Source organism: Lissotriton helveticus, chromosome 4_1, assembly GCF_964261635.1.
Source record: "Lissotriton helveticus chromosome 4_1, aLisHel1.1, whole genome shotgun sequence".
NCBI classification, from domain to species: Eukaryota; Metazoa; Chordata; class Amphibia; order Caudata; family Salamandridae; genus Lissotriton; species Lissotriton helveticus.
The window spans coordinates 776122244-776140757 of record NC_136063.1 but is presented as its reverse complement, the minus strand read 5'-3'; positions in this window follow the sequence as shown (position 1 = coordinate 776140757).

Genomic DNA, 18514 nt, shown 5'->3' with positions numbered 1-18514 from the left:
TGATACTGTACTCACTCACCTACACTCACTGACACAAGCACACACTACCCCTACAGCCACTATCATTTTCACTAACTCGCTCATAGACCCCATCACTGACCTATACTGCTTTTCACATACCCAGTTACTCACCCATATACCACTGACAACCCCTCACCCACTCAGCCGTTCACACCCTCAATTCATACATTCAGCCCCATCATACATAAACTCAATAACCCATACAGCCACTGACTCAAACACCCGCTCATCCATACTAGAGGTCACACACCTTCTCACCCACACACACACACAGATACTCAGACACCCATACAGGTATTCAGACAACCAATCAATCACCGATACAGCTACTCACATACCCACTCATACAGCCACTTAGACACCAACTGACAGACTGATACAAGCATTCACACAACCAGTCGCTCACCCAGCCATTCGCTGAGACACCTAATCACTCACTTAAACAGTCAGTCACACACCAACTGAATCATCCATAAAGGCACTCAAACACCCACTGATTAACTAATACTGCTTGGTAAACTTTTAAAAAACACTCACAGTCACTGGGTGATGTCGTCAGTGATATCATGAGTGATGTCATCAATGATGTCAATGACATGTCATGGTTGATATAACTTGTGAGGTCATAAGCAGTGCATTGTGGTGGCGTGAGTTATAGTAAGCTCAGCTAACTATAGCTGCTGAATTTCATTGGTTTTGTACAAGAGAAACCGGAACCTAACTATAACGTCCCTGTAACCTTTGTTTTTTTTCAGGGAATTTCTAAGGTTCTTCTAATTTATTTCCTTATTATATAGTCCCTCTAAGTTTTGTTTTATCAGTGAAAAAAAAGAAGTGCGGGCTGCCCTGCTTCTTTTCAAGAATGGTCCTGGGTAGGCCAAATCCCAGGGGCATGGAGGCATTATAAATAAACAGGAGGGGGCATGGGGCCCTGTCTAAGGCTTTGTAAAAGCCCCTGGAACCAGCTACGTCCCCAGGGCACTTCTTTTTAATTATGCCGGGTGCCTGTGTGGCGCCCCGGTGCCCCGGAGGCCACCACCTTCACAGGGCTATTTAAAAAGCTAATACAGGGGAGGCCCTTATAGCCTCCCCTGCAGCCCTGCGGACAGCCACCTCCATGGGGCTAATAGTGATCAAATCAGGGGGGCCTCTCAGACCCCCCTTTTCCTTAGGAAACACCATCTCCCGAGGACTGTTTAATTTTGCTCAAATCAGGCAGGCCTCACAGATCCACTCAGGCTCTGATGACCACCACCTTCCTGGGGTCAAAATCAGTTTTTGAAAATTGTCGGGGGCAGGCCCTCATAGAAAAAAGAAAAATGGGCACAGGGCCCCTCTCCTGGAGCCAATAATGGCCCTGGGGAGAGCCTCCCCCCTGGGCTGGCTCCTGCTTTGTCCCAGGGTGCCCACCCTTGGAACACAGCTGTTTGCTGTGACTTGGCAGAAACTTTACTGCTCCTGCCAAGCCTGAGCAAACGCTCTGCTTCCAGTAAGTGAGAGCATTAAAAATTGTTTTAGAACTTGCTTTCCTGAAGTTACCAAAAGCAGCCCTGTAGCAGCCTCTTCTGATTGACCAGCCTTTGAAAGGCTGAGTCAAGTTTTTCCTGATTAGGTGTGAAGTGTCCTAGGTTGAAACAAAGAGACCATCTGTTGGGAGGACATCAGCTGCTGCAGATGCCAGGACAGGAAGGGGGCTGTTAGCCAAACAGTTTTTCAAAGGGAGATGCTCAGATAACACATGAATGATGCCCACACCCATGGTATGGGAGTGCAGGGGATAGTTGGCCACACCTGTGGGTTGTGTTAGCTTGACCTGAACACCCAGACGATATTTTCTACATTTAGATTTTTGTGAGAAGTGCATCCTGGAACAAAAATATGCTACACTACTAAGGAAGTGGTCATAATCCAAGAGTGGCAATTTGAACCCCGTTAGTTAGGAGTGCCCCTGTTACACACTCAGAAACTCGAATAAATATGATAGAGCTGCACAGCACCTCAGATACCTGCTTGGAAACATCTGAAGTAGAAGGAATGCCCTGCTAACCCCCATGGCTGCACCAAGTGAGAAATGCACTTACAAGGACTGCACCTAATGCACACTCAAGGCTTCACAAAAAGGACTTTGTCTACCTTGCAAGATCAAGGAGTGGGATCCCTGATCAGCAACAGGAGCAAAAGAGCTGAAAGGAGTCACCTTCATCAACTCCAAAATAGGAAGAGCCCAGCTGACCAGCTTTGCCTGGACTTTACTAGATTTGGCCAGGCGCATTGTGGGAATTGTTGTCACATACCTCCAAGAAGCACCTCAGAGCTTCCGAACCCTTGGCTGGTGTTGTGGATCCTCAAAACCTCTTAGGGTACCTCCTGGAAGGAAGAAGATCCAGAAGTTTGAGAACTTTTGGACAATTTGTTGGAAACAGTTCCATAATTTCACATACCTCAATGATGAGAGTCAAGCCAGCGATGATGAGCCTCGATTTGCCTGGCTTCCAGGTTTGTCATGATGATAGCTCCTGAGCTCTTCGATGTCTATGAGGAAGACAAAGACCTCCAAGATTGACAGAGGGTTTTTGCTGAAGCAGGCCACTGTCGTCCAACTGAAAACAGGATTTCTGAGGACGACCGCTCGACGTCAAGAGGAAAAGATCCATAAAAGAGACTAAGGTCCAGATTCTCAAACAAATCATGGAACGCAGCGCAGAAGGCAAAAATGCTGTGTTGCGTTGCGTGACACGGAAGGAGCAGAAGAACATCATATCAACAGGGATATGGCTCTCTACGCTCCCCTCCCTAACGGCAAGGCAGCGTTTAGTTGCTGTGCACCAGGCACACACCTTGGCACCATACTGCTAGGGTGCATGTCTGAGTCTACCATAGGTTTTGTTCTGGAAAGGCACTCTTCCTCTCCTAAATATTATGGGTAGACAAGTTTAAAACCTTTTCTTACATTCTATGTGTATGGTATAGTGTAGTGCACCTGGAAAGTCAGAAAAGCAAGGAGAAATGGAAACATTTTCCGTTTAATGCCTGCTTTTCAGTGGCATTATGTTTTGGCGCTAAACCCTGTCTACTAATGTTAGTAGATAGGGTTTAGCAACAAAAAGCATGGGTAGCTCAGTGGGAATGCCCATGTACAACCCATGTATTGCCCCCTTGATGCAAAGTAATGCAAAGCAGCCTTTGTATTACTTTTGTTAATCGCAACAAAGGTTTAGCGTTGGTTTAGTGTTAAAAAAGTAACGCTAACCTGTCGCTAAACCTGTGTGAATCTTGGCCTAAGTATGAAGGTAAAATTTTGACTAGCCCCAACCACCTAAAGAATTTGCTGTCAGCCTGAAACTTTGACTTGGTCCAAGTCCAGCGCAACCATTTAGCCGCAACTGGCGCTTTTCACTTTTCGGCACTAGAAAGAACATTTTCGCATTTAATGTTTAAAAATACATATGTCCTGTTCCCTAACTTTGATTTTTGTCATTTATATAAATTGGTGTTGGAATCTAATTGTGTGTTTTGTCTTACTTATTTACTGTTTTGGTGATAATAAATACTTTACACATCTGTCCCCTAAGTTAAGTCTGACTGTTCATCAGCCATGAAACAAAGAGTTGAGGAAAGACTCATTTATTTAGTTTAGACTGGAGCTTATTTGTGATAGTGGCATCATTACAAGTTGTACGTACATACCTGCACCTCTTAATAAACCACCTTTCAACATTTAGTGCTGGAAGGAGGGAGTCCTCTATAGTGAGGCAAGGGACACCAAACCAGGGTTAACCAGGAGAGTGGTGGTCCCTCAGAGGTTAAAATAATTCCTCTTCTTGCGTAGAGAATTCCTCCTCCCCTTAAGCCATGCCATTCCCTTTGGTGGACTTTGGCACAAACCAAGGGCTTGAACAGGCTGGTGAACCAGTCCTATTGGCTCAACATGTCTGACAATGTCAAGGAGTTCTGTAGTTTCTGTACAATCTGGCAGGTCAGTGGTAAGCTAGGGGGCAAGATAAAGGCTCCCTTAATACCACTGCCAGGTGTTAGGACTCCCTTTGAAATGGTAGAGATTGCCATTGTTGGTCCCCTAGATCCACAATTAATGTTTTTAATTTTCACTGCTTTGCAGGACGGACCCACTGGGGAACACCCTCTGCACTACAGGAACCAGAATGCCATGAAGGCAACGGCCACTGGGGCGGGACCCTGGAATTAAAAAACTGTGCATCGATACTGTTTTGCAAATTGGCAGTTTGGGAGCCATTGATGAAGGCAAAAGACGTTCCCAAAACGCGACTGGCATATGAACTTACTTGTTGTCAGTTTCCTGCGGTTTTGCCTGCTTGCAAGTTTGCCCAATAAATTCATGCAAATCAACCATCTGCTAGAGGCTTTACTCCTTGGGGCTAACTGTGATGTCGGATGTATAACGGCTGTTGCCCAGCTGTGGAGTAAGGTCCACCGCGGAGCGGGTCCGTGCTGTCCTCAAGTGGAGCCGGCAACAACGGAAAGCAGGCATGCTGGCTCCATAGCAGGACAGAGCTAGGATGATTTTCGTTTTTGGACTACTGTAAAGCGGGGCAGGTTGTCGCTGGAATTCTGCCTCAACCCACTTGGGTATTAATGTTTTTAATTTTTACTGCTTTGCAGGACGGACCCACTGGGGAACACCCTCTGCACTACAGGAACCAGAATGCCGTGAAGGCAACGCCCACTGGGGCGGGACCCTGGAATAAAAAAACTATGCAGCGATACTGTTTTGCAAATTGGCAGTTTGGGGGCCATTGATGAAGTGAAAAGACGTTCCCGAAACGCGTCTGGCATATGAACTTACTTGTTGTCAGTTTCCTGCGGTTTTGCGGTTTTGCCTGCTTGCAAGTTTGCCTAATAAATTCATGCGAATCAACCATCTGCTTGAGGCCTTACTCCATGGGGCTACCTGTGATGTATTGTATTGTATTGTATTGTAGCTATGCTTGTATAGCGCTACTGCCACCCTACGGGTATCCTGGCGTTTCAGATATCAAACACTTGGTCAGTTAGATGGTAAACAGAAGGATGGAGTGTGGATCAGAGGTTCGGAAATAGCCAAGTTTTCAGCATTTTCCTGATGTTGGATGTATATATATATATATATATATATATATATATATATATATATATATATATATATATATATATATATATTACCTACTGGCGGTCGCCAGTAGGTATATATAGTTAGGATTTTTTCTCTATGGGATTTTTGAAAATTCTATGTCTAATAACTTTGGCGTTTGTGGACGGAATTGGCTGAAATTTTCAGGAAAATGGAACATTTTGTTTCTGAGCAGCCCCTGAAAATTTGGGGGGGGGGTTCGTCAAGGGGTGGCCGAGAAAAAAGGGGGGTCCCAAAACGCGTTTTTCCCATGTTAATTTCCATAGGGCGGTTGGCCTCACTTTTAGCCCGAACGGCTGAATGGATTTGCACGAAACTTGGCAAAATTGTAGGGACTGTTAGCCCGATGTGCCTTTGCTAGGTCTCAATATATGTGCTCCAGTGGATTTTGAGAAATTAAGGTTCCAAAAAATATATATATCTGTAACAGCGCTCCGGGCAGCGCCCCGGTTCGCGTACTTGACGCGTAACGGAACTTCGCGAAGCGAAGCTGATTGGCTCTCCGGTGTCTGTCAACATTCTAAACAGTCCTAAGCGGCCGCCATCTTGTCTCTCGGTAGGATCGAGAGACAAGAGGAGGCCAAAACAAAGGGGGAAATGACCATAAGGGGGCATAGTAGATCCTCCCTGACCCCCTAGGTTTGATGTGGAGGCTTTAAAAGGGCCCCGCGGGGCAAAAAAAGAAATAAAATGTTTTTTGTTTTTTTTGCGTGGGGAGCGCCCGGTTCGCGAACCGGGAAGCGGCCCGGGGAGCGTACTATAAGGAAAAAAGAATGATAGACTTTTCAAATATTGTATGTTAATTGATTGTTTGTTTTGTTGATTTATTTTATTATTTTTTTTTTTAAACAATTATTTATTATTGTGATTGTGTTTCAAAATTTAATAAAATGTCTACCATTTCACTGTCTGAAATGTCGTTATTTTCATTGAACATAGCTTGTAATGTTTGAGTGTGTAAAATGTCCTCATTTTCAAGGAGGACATCTACTGATTGCACACATTGCAGTAGTTCTTGGTCCCAAGTTTCATCCATAAATTCAATGTCATTTGGATCAATGATTTCTTGGTTGGTCTCTGCAAGGACAATTTCAAATGACACTTTCTGTTCGCCTTCCATTTTGCTTGAAATTTGCATAAAAAAATATATATTAGTAGAGATAGGGCACTGTTGGGATTAATTTTAGATAGGCAGTTTTTAACAGTGAATTTATCTTTGGGCAGTGCATAGTATCAGAGTGGAAGTAGGAATATAAAAAAGTGTATGTGATTTAACGTAAGTAAATTCATAATTATAAAAGACAAGCCTAACTCCATCCATAACTATAACAGAGAAGTCTATCTAAATCTATAACTACTACAGAGGGATAGTATATAACTATCAGAAAAAGTTTACCATATTAACTTAAAGTGCACAATATACTTCAGTTTTTAAAATAACAACTTACCTTTAAAAAGAAGTTGAAGTTATTAGTGAAAATCCTATTGAAATGTATACCAGGAAGTAGTAGTCAAAATGGCTGTGTTTCCTTCTCTTCCTTTATATTCAGGTACATAACCAATCAAATGTCAGGTAAAAAAAATGAAAAAGAAAGTAACATTTTCATTGGTTGTCAATTCCAACACTTCAGATGTGTTTTGTGAAGTAATTTACCTCAGGGTATTTAGAGAGGTCTACAGGCTAAATGGCTAAATGGAATTCCAACCAAATTTGTGAAAATGGTAGGGATTGGTATGTAGTATGAGCAAATCTATATTTGGTGAAAGTGTCTCTAGGGTTTCTTCTGTAAATTACTTTCCCACCTTTTTTAATGGAGCGCTTCCCGGGGAGCGCCCCGGTACGCGAACCTGCAGCGTTACGGGAGTCCACCATTTTGTGTTTCGGTCGAATTAAGATACAAGATGGAGGGCAAATAATGTTCAGTATGGGTAGAAGGGGACACGGTAGACGTATTTTGACCCCCTAGGTTTTCTGAGGATGGCTGAGGAGGCCCATATGTGCGAGAAAAAAAACATTTTTTTAAAAAATTTCGCGCGGTTAGCTTCCGGTGGAGCGTACTTTGTTGAAAATTAGTGAAAAAAGTTAGAGTAAAATAATAATTGTGAGTGATCAGATGTAGGGTAGCTCTGAGAAGAGCTTTTGGGTTTATGGTACATTTAGGTACTTATAAGTAGGTACCAATGCACAGTTTTAAATTCAGAATGAAAACTCTGTTTCCTCCATCTGAGAAGTGAACTCCATCTCCTCTGTAGATATCTTGCATGTAGTAACGCAAGTTATTGTTGTACATGGAGCCCATTCCATGGACTCTCATGTAAGCTGAAACAGATTTGTTTACATGCTTCCTGGATTTCTCAATTTGTGGACAAAATTGGTTCGACCACCTCCATTTCTGTCTTTGGCATATATTTGAATATACCAAGGCAGTTTGAGGAAAAAGTGCCATCAATTGCTCAAAGGTGTCCTTTAAAAGCATTTCCAGACCTACACCAGTCAAAGCGCCCAAGTCATTACCTCCACAGTGCAAAATTAACAGGTCAGGTTTAGGCAAATGCATAAAGGTTTTCACCAATGGTATCAATTGGTGACATTTTAATCCTCTGTGGCCAAACCACTTAATTTCCACATCTTGTAAATTGAGGTTAGGTAAATTTCTGTTCTCAGCATACCTTTGAGCCCAGTAGAAGTAACTATGTCCAACAATCCAGACAGAAAACATGGTGAGAGAAGGTTCTGCTGCAGTCAGATGAAGTGTGGCAATGAAATGGCAGTTGGAAAAATAAGAGTTTAAAATGAAAAAAACTGTGGAGTTTCTGTGTTAAGGAAGCAGTAGCAGTGATTGGTGGATTTTGATTGCTGAAAACAGAAAGTTAGGGTGCATGGATGAGTTCTTTGAAAGATGTAATTTGAATGGTCAAGAAAAAATCATTTAATGAAAGATTGCACTGGATATGCAGGTGCACTGAGAGTTCAGAGTTCAATTGAAACATTGTTGTGTGAACTTGCAAACATCAGAGGTCTTTCAGGAGGTGGTTGCTATGCAAAAAAGGCAGAGAGGGCAGAGGGGGGAAGGGTGTTGATTTGAAAAAAGTGAGGGAAGAGTTTTGATTGGGTGACATGAGAGATATGTGTGATGAGTTACAGCATTTCTGTGCTTTTCATAGCTGCAGACTCTGGAGTGCATACCTTTTGCTCTGCTAAAGACAAATTGGTGTGTTTCTGAGACTGTTTTGAAACTCATAAAGTATTTGCTAAGGTGAGAAAAGATTCATTTAATTTAGATAGACAATAGTATGCTTTAGGGAGAAAATTATGAAGAAAGTTCTGTATTTAAAATGTTGCTTTGTGTCAAGTGTTTTACAAATAGATTGTGTTTCTTTGAGTTACATAGCCATGTTAAAAGTGACCCTTAAAAAAACGCTTTCATGTGTCTTAGGGCATTGTAAGTCATTTCCCGATGAATGTAGGTATATAATTGATTTATATGATGTGTTTAAAATCGTTTTTTGAAAAATATTAGGTTTCTTGATATGTACTGCTAGAGCTTCATAGGTTGCTTGGGGCATATTTATAAGGCATTTGAGTCTCTCTGATGTTATTTTTCCCATTTTAATTTAAGACCTTTCCCTGTGGAGCAAGGTCCTTGTAAATATGCCCCCATCTGTGCTTGGCAAATTTAGATTTTAATTCTTTGACTAACATAGCCATGTTAAAAGTGACCCAGAAATGGTGCAAGGGCCTTGAAAAAACGCTTTCATGTGTCTTAGGCCATTTTAAGTCTTTTCCGCTTGAATGTAGGTATATAATTGATTTAGATGATGTGTTTAAAAACGATTTTTTAAATCAATTAGTTTACTTGATATGTAGTGCTAGAGTTTCATAGGTTGCTTGGGGCATATTTATAAGGCATTTGAGTCTCTCTGATGTTATTTTTCCCATTTTAATTTAAGACCTTTCCCCGTGAAGCAAGGTCCTTGTAAATATGCCCCCATCTGTGCTTGGCAAATTTAGATTTTAATTCTTTGACTAACATAGCCATGTTATAAGTGACCCAGCAATGGTGCAAGGGCCTTAAAAAAACGCTTTCACGTGTCTTAGGCCATTTTAAGTCATTTCCCCTTGAATGTAGGTATATCATTGATTTAGATGATGTGTTTAAAAACGATTTTTGAAATCAATTAGTTTACTTGATATGTAGTGCTAGAGTTTCATAGGTTGCTTGGGGTATATTTAAAAGGCATTTGAGTCTCTCTGATGTTATTTTTCTCATTTTAATTAAAGACCTTTCCCCGTGGTGCAAGGTCCTTGTAAATACGCCCCCATCTGTGCTTGGCAAATTTAGATTTTAATTCTTTGACTAACATAGCCATGTTAAAAGTGACCCAAAAATGGTGCAAGGACCTTAAAAAAACGCTTTCATGTGTCTTAGGCCATTTTAAGTCATTTCCCCTTGAATGTAGGTATATCATTGATTTAGATGATGTGTTTAAAAACGATTTCTGAAATCAATTAGGTTTCTTGATATGTACTGCTAGAGTTTCATAGGTTGCTTGGGGTACATTTAAAAGGCATTTGAGTCTCTCTGATGTTATTTTTCTCATTTTAATTAAAGACCTTTCCCCGTGGTGCAAGGTCCTTGTAAATACGCCCCCATCTGTGCTTGGCAAATTTAGATTTTAATTATTTGACTAACATAGCCATGTTAAAAGTGACCCAAAAAATGGTGCAAGGACCTTAAAAAAACGCTTTCATGTGTCTTAGGCCATTTTAAGTCATTTCCCCTTGAATGTAGGTATATCATTGATTTAGATGATGTGTTTAAAAACGATTTCTGAAATCAATTAGGTTTCTTGATATGTACTGCTAGAGTTTCATAGGTTGCTTGGGGTACATTTAAAAGGCATTTGAGTCCCTTTGATGTTATTTCTCCCATTTTAATTAAAGACATTTCCTCGTGGTGGAAGGTCCTTGTAAATACACACCCATGTGTGCTTGGCAAATTTAGATTTTGATTATTTAACTTACATAGCCATGTATGCCTCTTTTGCATCACTGTGCGTCACTTTTGTGACGCAGCGGCGGTGCAAAAGATTTGCTATGTGGCGACATATTTACAACTTGATGCATCTAGGCAGATGTGTCATGCTGTAAAGTCCCGTGCCACATGAAACCGATGCAGCAGTGATGCAAAACATGCACCATGTTGCAAGACAGGCCTCATTTCATCTCCAACAAGATAAGAAGCTGTATCTTCTGTAAATGTCAAAATTGTTGTATACACTGCTCAACTTATGTGTACTCTTTCATATGCTAGAGTCCATCTGCACTATGAGATACCTAAGCAAAGGAAACACAGGTGATGTGATTGTGAAATGAGGAAAAGAAACTTCACATTTTTCAATTACATCACCTGTGTTTCCTAAGTTTACGAATGACATTGTGCAGATGAGGTTTAGGTCTGTCCACGGACACAGAAGAGGTCTGGCCTTTGTTCAAGAGTGAAGTGGACATGACTTACTTCATTGGTAGGTCTTCACATGTATTATCTCCTCTATACTCTTCAACAAGCGTAAATTTAATCTGCAACCCTGAGTAGGCCTCACCTTAAACAAACCTCTGGATAGGCCACACCTTAATGTCATCCTGAATCAATCATTTAACATGTTAGGGACAGATTTATGATAGGTGTATGACTCTTTTGCGTCACTAGGCGTCACTTTTGTGACGCAGCGGCGGTGCAAAAGATTTGCTATGTGGCGACATATTTAAAAATTGATGCATCTAGGCAGATGTGTCATGCTGTAAAGTCCCGTGCCACATGAAACCGATGCAGCAGTGATGGAAAAGATGCACCATGTTGCAAGACAGGCCTCATTTCATCTCCAACAAGATAAGAAGCTGAATCTTATGTAAATGTCAAAATTGTTGTATACACTGCTCAGCTTATGTGTACTCTTTGATATGCTAGAGTCCATCTGCACTATGAGATACCTAAGCAAAGGAAACACAGGTGATGTGATTGTGAAATGAGGAAAAGAAACTCCACATTTTTCAATTACATCACCTGTGCTTCCTAAGTTTACGAATGACATTGTGCAGATGAGGTTTAGGTCTGTCCACGGACACAGAAGAGGTCTGGCCTTTGTTCAAGAGTGAAGTGGACATGACTTACTTCATTGGTAGGCCTTCACATATATTATCTCCTCTGTACTCTTCAACAAGTGTAAATCTCATCTGCAACCCTGAGTAGGCCTCACCTCAAACAAACCTCTGGATAGGCCACACCTTATCATCATCCTGAATCAATCATTTAAAATGTTAGGGACAGATTTATGATAGGTGTGTGCCTCTTTTGCGCCGCTGTGCGTCACTTTTGTGACGCAGCGGCGGTGCAAAAGATTTGCTATGTGGCGACATATTTACAACTTGATGCATCTAGGCAGATGTGTCATGCTGTAAAGTACCGTGCCACATGAAACCGATGCAGCAGTGATGTAAAACATGCACCATGTTGCAAGACAGGCCTCATTTCATCTCCAACAAGATAAGTAGCTGAATCTTCTGTAAATGTCAAAATTGTTGTATACACTGCTCAACTTATGTGTACTCTTTCATATGCTAGAGTCCATCTGCACTATGAGATACCTAAGCAAAGGAAACACAGGTGGTGTGATTGTGAAATGAGGAAAAGAAACTCCACATTTTTCAATTACATCACCTGTGTTTCCTAAGTTTACGAATGACATTGTGCAGATGAGGTTTAGGTCTGTCCACGGACACAGAAGAGGTCTGGCCTTTGTTCAAGAGTGAAGTGGACATGACTTACTTCATTGGTAGGTCTTCACATGTATTATCTCCTCTATACTCTTCAACAAGCGTAAATTTAATCTGCAACCCTGAGTAGGCCTCACCTTAAACAAACCTCTGGATAGGCCACACCTTAATGTCATCCTGAATCAATCATTTAACATGTTAGGGACAGATTTATGATAGGTGTATGACTCTTTTGCGTCACTAGGCGTCACTTTTGTGACGCAGCGGCGGTGCAAAAGATTTGCTATGTGGCGACATATTTAAAAATTGATGCATCTAGGCAGATGTGTCATGCTGTAAAGTCCCGTGCCACATGAAACCGATGCAGCAGTGATGGAAAAGATGCACCATGTTGCAAGACAGGCCTCATTTCATCTCCAACAAGATAAGAAGCTGAATCTTATGTAAATGTCAAAATTGTTGTATACACTGCTCAGCTTATGTGTACTCTTTGATATGCTAGAGTCCATCTGCACTATGAGATACCTAAGCAAAGGAAACACAGGTGATGTGATTGTGAAATGAGGAAAAGAAACTCCACATTTTTCAATTACATCACCTGTGCTTCCTAAGTTTACGAATGACATTGTGCAGATGAGGTTTAGGTCTGTCCACGGACACAGAAGAGGTCTGGCCTTTGTTCAAGAGTGAAGTGGACATGACTTACTTCATTGGTAGGCCTTCACATATATTATCTCCTCTGTACTCTTCAACAAGTGTAAATCTCATCTGCAACCCTGAGTAGGCCTCACCTCAAACAAACCTCTGGATAGGCCACACCTTATCATCATCCTGAATCAATCATTTAAAATGTTAGGGACAGATTTATGATAGGTGTGTGCCTCTTTTGCGCCGCTGTGCGTCACTTTTGTGACGCAGCGGCGGTGCAAAAGATTTGCTATGTGGCGACATATTTACAACTTGATGCATCTAGGCAGATGTGTCATGCTGTAAAGTCCCGTGCCACATGAAACCGATGCAGCAGTGATGTAAAACATGCACCATGTTGCAAGACAGGCCTCATTTCATCTCCAACAAGATAAGTAGCTGAATCTTCTGTAAATGTCAAAATTGTTGTATACACTGCTCAACTTATGTGTACTCTTTCATATGCTAGATTCCATCTGCACTATGAGATACCTAAGCAAAGGAAACACAGGTGATGTGATTGTGAAATGAGGAAAAGAAACTCCACATTTTTCAATTACATCACCTGTGTTTCCTAAGTTTACGAATGACATTGTGCAGATGAGGTTTAGGTCTGTCCACGGACACAGAAGAGGTCTGGCCTTTGTTCAAGAGTGAAGTGGACATGACTTACTTCATTGGTAGGCCTTCACATGTATTATCTCCTCTGTACTCTTCAACAAGCGTAAATTTCATCTGCAACCCTGAGTAGGCCTCACCTCAAACAAACCTCTGGATAGGCCACACTTTATCGTAATCTTGAATCAATCATTTAAAATGTTAGGGTCAGATTTATGATAGGTGTGTGCCTCTTTTGCGCCGCTGTGCGTCACTTTTGTGACGCAGCGGCGGTGCAAAAGATTTGCTATGTGGCGAAATATTTACAACTTGATGCATCTAGGCAGATGTGTCATGCTGTAAAGTCCTGTGCCACATGAAACCTGCGTCAGTTTTCATATAGGTGTTTTGTCTCAAGGTATGCATTAATTTGCATGAAAGCCCTGTAAAACTAACACAGTGAAATTTAGAAGATTTCACTGAGTCAGCTTTATAGCATTGCTGAATCAAATCCTTACGCCTGTTTGAAACAGGCATAAGAAGTGATGCACCATGCAATGTGAGGGTTCCTCCTGTGCATTGCAGTAGACATGTCGCGCTTATGACGTGATTCCTGCAATGTGCTGCTTTTGCGGCACAGATCCGTGACGCATCTGTGCTGTTTTTGCTCAATGGTGCTCCACATTGTAAATGCGGCACACTATGGGTGGCAGAGCAGCGGTGCACATTAACTGGTGCATCCGTGGGGATGCGCCACTTAGCATAAATCTGCCCCTGTACATTTAAGTATGAGCAGGGGACACAGAGTCGGTGAGGCTTATCCAAGGTTAATAAGAGATGAGTCCTGTTCACTGAAAACTTGGACATAGGCCTCACCTCCTCAGCATCGCTGGACATGGCTAAATAATAGCTGCAAAATGTTACTCTTGTTAAACAATTTTACTATTATAATCTCTGAGATTTGTCTCTTACTCTGCAACATCTCATTGTTTTTCTCTTTCTTTAAAGATAACGACAACATCAACCATGAGTGACAATCAGCAATCAGTTGATCTCGACCTTATCATTGAACTTGTAATTGAAACGTCAGTGGAAGTAGATCCCTTGGATGATTTAAATCCTGAGGATGATGAAGATGAGGATGCCGATTTGTCAGAATTGTATGACATAGGGTGGGAAGCTGACCTGCTTGAGCCTATGGAACTATAAACATTTATTTTTAAAATTTACAATACATGAAAAGTAAAAATGTAAACCGTTTCATTTAAAATTAAACACACCTTCAAAAACAGGTTATGTGTAGTGTCTTCAATAAAATATTAAAATATGCTCATAAAATTAGATCAGATTCACATATAAAACAGCACAGGTAAAATGAAGAAGAATTCCATTTCTTTTCTGCTATTTGTGTATTCTAAATTTGCAAAAGCGCTAAAAAATATTCTATGTAAAAATGTCAAGTAGTGTGTTAAGTTTTTGATGACTGTTATTGATTTACTGTTTGGTAATAGTGGTTAATAACATTTTTTATTATATTTTACCACAGATTCAACTGCAGATCATTTCAAAATTTGAGAATGCCAACTAAGGATAGAATTAGAAAGGCTACAAAACGTCAAAGACAGCAGGTCCATCAAATATTGCAGCGGTCCTCTACAAAAAAAACTTGTCAAGTCACCAAGAAAGCACCGGGTAAGACCACGAAATCATTCATAAGTAGTACTACAGAAAATGTTTTAGTCCAGAAAAAGAGAAGCAATTTAAACGGAAAGGAAAGGCCAATCAAAAATGTTACTGCTAGAGCAAGAGATAACTCTGTGCATGATAGTAGAAGGAAACAACAGTTTAGGGACATTCGTAGATGAATGTTCCGCAACAGGATAATTGGCAATTTGTTAAAAAATATTAAGAAAGGTCAACAGAAAGTGCTTTTTTATAAGAGAAAAAAAAAAGTTGAGAAAGTTATTGATCAGGCATTTGAAATAAAGCGAAAGTTATTTATTTTGATAATCAATAGAATTAGGAAGCTAAACAAGGCAATTTATGATTTCAAAAGAAATAGTAGATGGAAGAGAATAGTTAATCGTAGTAATTTTTGTGAAGTTTTTTCCGGAGAATGGATGCATAGTTCAAGTTGTGAGGCATTTTTCAATGAGGAGAGTTATTTCCAGGATAATGATTTGGTGCATGCAGTTGACACCAGTGGTCGAGCTTATGAGGTGAAAGATGGTTGTCCAGTTGAAAAAGAAAAACTTGTGACAACAGAGACAGAAGAGGTGTTAGGTAATGAGGTTTTAGGAAGACGTCCTAAGGGTCCTGTGTACACCTGGAAGTGTAGTAGTATTTGCAGTGTACGACAGGATTCCATCAATTTGCTTTGTGATTTTGTACGGACATTTAATAAGAAAAGTTTGAAGCAGAAAATGATGTTGTTGCAAGTATTAGATCCTTGCAGAGTGAGAGAAGTGACAGGTTTGCATGGTCATTCACTGGCTTGTCTTTCCAGGAGAGTATGCCAGAGTGTTTTTCATCATTTCAGGATGCTAGCAGTGCATCATAATAAAGTGAGGAAATTAGTTAGAATGTTGTATTATGCTAAGAGTCCAGCAATTATGCTTAAACAATTATGCGCTGCTCTTTTGCATGGTTCTGAAATTGATGTGAAGAATATTTGTGAAGAAATTGAGTTTTGTTACTTTGGAAGTAAAGAGGAGAATGTTGAAATTGACCCAGAAGAAGAGGGTAATGTGGAAGACAGTGTACAGGTTTCCAGTACAGATAATTTTCAGAAGGAAATTGCCACGTTTCAGGTTAAATCAAGTGAGAGGCCTAATTTCACTTGTGTGTGTTGTCGACGCACTTATTATAAGAATCAGACTAAGTTAGTGGATTTATATGCAAAAAGTGAAAGGGAAAATAATAGTGATTGGAAGTATTTCGCAACATACTTGATGGTAGAAAATTGTTTTGATTTGGGATCGGATCAACGTGTGTGTACTTATTGTTGTAACAAATTAAATCAAAACCAGATGCCTGCTAGAGCGGTTCATAATAATCTGGAATTGGTTGAGATTCCTTCTGAATTGAAGGATTTAAATACTTATGAATCTATTTTGATTCAAAGTATCCATCCCTTTCAGGCTATTGTAAGAATGGAGCCAAAGACAGGGAAATTGCCTCCATCAGATTTACAGAGAGGATTAAAGGGAAGAGTTGTTTATTTGCCTCTAGATTTGAAGAAAAACATTAATACAATTGGAGTAGAAAAAGTGGAAGAGGGACCTCTGGTTATCTTAGTTAATGGGGTTCCGACAAAGAATAAGAAAATATGGCAAGATTTAGTGGATGTTAGGAAAGTCAAAAAGGCAACATTGTATTTGAAAAAAAATAATAAGTACTATAAGAATGTATATGTTGCAGAAGAGGAAGTAAGTGAGGAAGAGGATAGCGATTTGTGTGCTGGTCAAATTGAGAAAGTAGAACCCTCTAAAAGTGAAGAAATATATGAACATTATAGTGTTCATCCTTTGCATTCCAAGGAAGTCATGGGGAATGCTATTGAGTTGTTTCAAATGAAACAAGCCAAAGGGAGTCCCATTAGTGTTTGGGAGGAAAGTTTGGAAGCTCGGTATTTCCCACAGCTATTTCCAACAGGTCAGGGAGGAAGATATGATGAGAGACCTCATCAAATACCTGCTTCTGAATACCGGACTTTACGATTGTATGCAGAAGATGCTAGGTTTCGACAATGCATTCCCTATTTGTTTCATCTCCTGTTTGAAAGCGATCTGTCTGGACTGTCATATGCAGTGAACCACATCTTGAAAAGTGGTATACACATGCAAAACATCTCTGCAAGTGACTTTATGGATAAAGTCAATGTGCAAGACAGTATTTTGGATTGTCACCTGATTAATCTCATGGCGTGTCAGCGTGGTACTAATGAGTACTGGTATCGTCGTCATGGTGATTTAAAATGTATGCTGAGGAACTTAGGAACTCCCACATGGTTCCTCAGTCTGAGCTGTGCCGAGTATGGCTGGGAAGACTTACTTGAATTTCTACGAGAGGCAAATGGAAACATTGAAAATATCGAATTCAAGACACCCGGAGAACTGTGCTCTTTGGATCCAGTCAATGTATGCAGGTACTTCAATCATAGATTCGAAGCTATGATGTCTTTCATCATGAACAAGAGAAATCCACCTCTTGGAGAGGTGTTGGATTTCTTCTGGAGAAAGGAGTACCAAGCAAGAGGTGCTCCTCATATACATATGCTGCTGTGGATCAAGGATGCACCTAAATTTGGAACGGATCCAGAAGACTTAGTGATGAGTTTCATAGAACAGTATTCTACATGTGCTGTTCCAAACGCAAAGGAGAAGAAAAGCCTAAGAGAACAAGTTCTACGTTTCCAAAGCCATCGTTGTGGAAAGTACTGTCGTCGTAAATTCAGAAACAAGGACAAGTTCTACACCAAATGTCGTTTCGGCTTTCCACGACCGGTGATTTCTAAAGGAAGAGTAAACAGTTTGATGTCTTCGCTGCGACATAATGTGATGAAGAAATCACCTAAAAACACATACAATTTGAAGAGGAACGAAGAGTCCAAGTACATCAACGACTACAACCCAGTGATTTTGTCCATGTGGAATGCTAACATGGATATACAGTTTGTGGCTGATAACTGTATGGCTGTGGCTCGGTATGTGACATCTTACATCACCAAAAAAGAAAAGACAGAATTGAAGGATATGTGGGAGGACATTTCCCATGAAAAGAGCCTCAGCAAGAAGTTGTACAGTTTCAGTCTGAAGATGTTGTCACATCGAGAAATCGGAGCTTACGAATGTTCTGACCGGTTGTCTTCAGCAAGTCTCTATGCCAAATCCAGGAGTATCGTTTGGGCGAGTCTTGGTCTTGCTGCAACGCGTAATCGAGTTCTGAAACCTGTGCGGGAAATTGAGTATTTGGCGGAAAAGGAGCCAAACAGTACCGATATTTTGAAGACCAACATGTTGGATACATATTATCCAAATCGAAGCAGTCACCTCGAGAATGTTTGTCTGTATGAGGTTCTACAAAATTACATATTCAAGAGGAACATCAAAGAAGATATTGATAAAGGAGTGTATGCTGTAATTGGAAGTGAGGGATGTCTGGTCAAGCAAAGAAAATGCCACTTGGTAAACCATCGAAAATTGAGTGGCGAATCTCCTGAAAAAAATGAGTTTTTCTATTTAGCACTTTTGCAACTTTTCAAGCCTTGGCGTGCAGAAGAGGAACTG